Genomic DNA, 4236 nt, shown 5'->3' on the forward strand with positions numbered 1-4236 from the left:
CTACACAAGTGTAGTGTTTGTTTCAGAACGTGCTTTACTTTAGGTAAACTTGCATATCCTGAGCTATCTTGTTCACAGAGCTGAACATAACAGAACAAGTCTTATGAGAAAACAACAATGAATGGCATCATTTAGGCAAATGGTTAATTTTGTCTTTGTTTTACTAAGTCACAATTCATTGTCCTTCTTGATGGTGCAAAACTAATTGGCTCTTATTGGAGTTACATTACTTCCAAAGGCAGATAAAATTAATGCAAAGTAAACATCACCATGATCAGAGACTGATTAAAGGGGAAACAGACTTGCGTAAAGTTGATGCAGAAACCCACTCTCAGAATCATAAATTGGAAAGTTCCACAGATTATCAGATGCTGCTCTGGTTCATTATTTTGCATTCTTTGTTTTAACATCCGGTCATCCTTAATGTATCTTTCTGCAGTGATTAATATTACTGATGAAGATGAACTACGGAAGAGCTGTGCTGTGTTGCATGACCAATTAGTCATCAGATTGCATGTTTGCAGCATTTTAAAAATGTTTCTCTTCACAGAAATAATTCAAAGCATGTGAAGCTCCACATCGTGTGAGAAACACTATCATATCTGACCCTGGAACTTCCAAAGGCAGGTACTTTTCTCTTCCAAATAATTTAAAAATTGAACCACAATGTCTCCTCCACCTTATTTTCTTACATTAAATCTCTTTAACATTTGCAGGAAGCTCCAGTGAGAGTCTGGGAATTATGTTATTTCTTTCCTCAGAGAGTTCACACTTTAACAGATCTGTGTACCAGATTCCTTCCAAGAAATCTCAAATGTCTTTGGCAAGAGGAAATCACTGTGGAGTCTGACTGGATCAAGGAGAACAGGGCATGCTCACTGAGAGGTCAGGGTTGTCATTTGCCCTTATAATTTTGAAATGAAAATGCTTGTAGCTTTAATCCTTAATCTTTGGAAGAGTAAGGAAATGCTAAATAAGCCTGTAATATTTAATCAAAAGGTGCAGTTTTATGTGAAGCAGGTGAATATCTAGAGAAAGATGAAGAGGGATTTCTATTTACAGGGGATTTTTTTTTCTTTTAGGGATTTCACAGTCTCTCTGTTCAAGATGTTTGACTTCTAGTGAATATAATTCTTCACTAAACTGGATCAAGGCCTCCTATGTGCGAATTATTAAAACCTGCAAAGAATAGGGAAGTTCAGAAATCACGATGCTGAACTTGATGAAGATGTAGAAGACTCACATAAAAGAAAGAAATGCATTGTTCTCCATGTGTGCTTGTGTCTGAACAAGAATTATGTGGCTTAAAATGTAAGGAAGATGCCTCTGTGAAATGTGTGTCTACCTGAAGGACAGGGAGGAGGACCTCCTCTTCACAAATGTGCCTGGACAGTCTATCTCTTTCTGATCTAAATAAAGTGTGTTTGTGCTTTTGCAGAGGACACACTGATGATGACAGGCTTAATTAGTTGTATCTATAATTAATATTCTCTATAATGTTTGATATGTGGAATATTAAATACCTGAAAGAGTTTTAAGATTTTACCTGACTGAATCCAAAACATTATGAAAATGGGACCTGGGATTTTTCTATATATTTTCTGTATATTTCTGTGTTTCCTATAGAAACATGCTGAAGTCAAAAGTACAGCTAGAAGATGATATTCTTATATCTATGGTCAGCTCTGTTTTCTGTTTAATTTACATGTTTGTTGGTTTTTTTTTTTTTTTTTAAATTCATCCTTCAAAGCACAGTTTGAGTTTCAATTTTTCAACTTAAAACAGTGTGCGATTATTTACATTGCTTTACCATCACCTCTTTCTCGCTTTATGTAACCCGGTGGGTGGATCGTGTTACAACTGGAAAACTAATTGTGTTCTGTCTTCATGAAGAGAAGGAATTAGTATGTAAATGGAGTGGTGGCAGTATAGAAGGAGCTAAGCTGTAGAGGTTATGCTTCGTAAACTGAGAACGCACAGAATTTGCTGAAAGTTTCCAGAAGTTCAACATGCAGTCACTATGCAGTCAGACGGTGCTTTTGAGGTGTTTCTGATGGGTGTATGGCGATGGCCTCTTGTAGGCTGCAGTCACACATTTTACTGCACAGGCCCTCCTGCAAGGCATCAGAGTAAAGCTTCCACTAGACAAGTCCACGCTAGGTGGAGGGTTTAGTAAGCTGTCGATTAGGTGGGAGGTTGTGTAACCGTATTTAGAGGTTTCTGAGAGCAACACTAATGCAAGACTTCTCCCAGCAATGGCAAGATACATATGATTTAACTTAAGAACATTGAGGTTTTTGAAACTGTTTTCAAGATCGTGTTTTTGACTTCCTAAAATCCGGCACCTATTTTATGGAAAAGAATCTGTATTCTACTTCATTTTGTTGACAAATGGTATGAAAATGTTCACTTCCAAATATATTAATTTTTATGTAAAGACCTGAACATGTGATAAAGACAAACTGTACTTCTGTGTCCATAACACTGTTTCAATGACATGTACACTTCCACCTCAGAGATCAAGTCCAGAGAAGAATTAAACACAAATCTGTTGCCATGCACTTGTACAACTGATTTCTTAGTCATTTTTGTATATAGGAATGAATAACTGCAGCTGTGTTCCCTACAGTAGAATTGGTAAACAGAAGGTAAAACTTCTGAAAATACCAGCTAGGTCATCCTATAATGAGGGACTGAATCTGGGGCAAACATACTTGAGGAATGTAGGGAGTTCAGATAGGCTTTTTCATGTTTAAATGTACTTTCTTCTTTGTTAATCTATTACTGGCTCATTCTAATATACGTGTTTGAATCTGAAAATCTTATCAATGTGTCTTTTATATATATATGCTAATTCTTTTACTTTTCTGCCACGTCTTTGTGAGTGTTGGAGAGCAAGTCTTTCTATTTTCCTTTCCATCAAGGTCAGCTTTTCTCTTGCATGAAGAAGCTTTCTTGCAGGGCCATTTAGCTGAGGCTGCTGACAACTGTCAGAACGCTTTCCCATGGACCTCCTAGCAGACAGTTGTGTCAAGGCCTGGGTGCTGCTCTGATGGCCATTAGCCTGCTGCCACCATTTTGCTTAATGTTAGCATCTTTGTACCATAGCAACATACAGAAATGCTAAGCACATCTAACAACACAGTGGTGTTTTGCTACAAAGACAATTGGAGAATTCCTGACTCTTACATTTGAATGATCTTTATGAGCAAAGGCTGTTTCACAAAGCAGGTTTCCCACATGAGGTACATAAATATGTCCTAGTGTCAAACCAATTTCCAAATAAGTAAAATGACCTCTTTCTGCCTTAGAGTACGTGACTATATCACCTGTTCTTCCATCACACAAGGAGAAACAAGTTCTGCAAGGTTGCAGTGATGGAGGCAGGTCAGCTGGTTATTTTTAGCTCCAGCTCTCACATTTAGCAAACTTTCTTTACCTGCAGCTGATTAGCATTCAGAGCCACACTACTCCATCCATTTAAACATAAAAACAGCTATTTTACTCTTATTCTTAAAACCAAAAGCTTGCTGTTCGGTGTGAGGAAAAAGGTACACTCCAAAGAAATGCCATAAAGCGTTTCTGATCCAGAAAGCTAAATGCAAATAGTGATTACTGAAGTCTCTTACAGTGGAATAAAAAGAACATAAACATCAGTATTGGAACACAGTTACCTTGTCACTGTGAAGGCTGTAGCCATTAAATCTTCCCTGGAGTAAGGAATGGAATTTTCCGTGTATTTTTTTTGTAAGGCTTCTTTTGATGGAAGTTCCCATTACCAGTTCAAAAGCTTTTATTTAGGAGCTGTTAGGATATTATTTTAGGACAGGCAGAGTTTCTTTTAACAGTGCCCCTTGACCCGGCTCCAGAGTTTTACACACCGAAGACTTTCACTTTCTCTGTACTCAGCTCGCCAGACACAGGTATCCCAGGAAAAATGCCAAAGTACCTGGAAGGGCTGGAAGTATGATTTAGGATATTAACGGCATGCTCCAGCAGAGCCACCTGAGAGTTACTCTCAGAAAGAACCTCACAAGAAGTCCTCCTGCAGACTGTCATCTCCCAGATTTCTTTCCCATTACAGGGGAACTCAATGTCATTTTAAAACTGTTGTTTACCAGTAAAGAGCAGAAATATTCTTTCCTTCTCTTCTACAGAAGCCTGTTTAGAATACAGAAAATATTTTTTATCACTTCTCCTTGTATATACTTACGGACAGTACTTATGATCATAAAA

At 37.7% G+C, this 4236-nt stretch overlaps 1 long non-coding RNA gene across 1 annotated transcript; it reads left to right on the plus strand.

Moving 5' to 3' along the window:
* The first annotated feature begins 349 nt into the window (after nt 1–349).
* LOC128086943 (uncharacterized) lies at nt 350–2900 on the plus strand. The gene is made up of 3 exons (XR_008209607.1): nt 350–627; nt 721–885; nt 1083–2900. It is a non-coding gene; the product is annotated as an uncharacterized LOC128086943 (long non-coding RNA).
* Nucleotides 2901–4236: the final 1336 nt, after the last annotated feature.

This window comes from Tympanuchus pallidicinctus, unplaced genomic scaffold (genome assembly GCF_026119805.1).
Source record: "Tympanuchus pallidicinctus isolate F22 unplaced genomic scaffold, pur_lepc_1.0 scaffold3, whole genome shotgun sequence".
Lineage (NCBI taxonomy): Eukaryota > Metazoa > Chordata > Aves > Galliformes > Phasianidae > Tympanuchus > Tympanuchus pallidicinctus.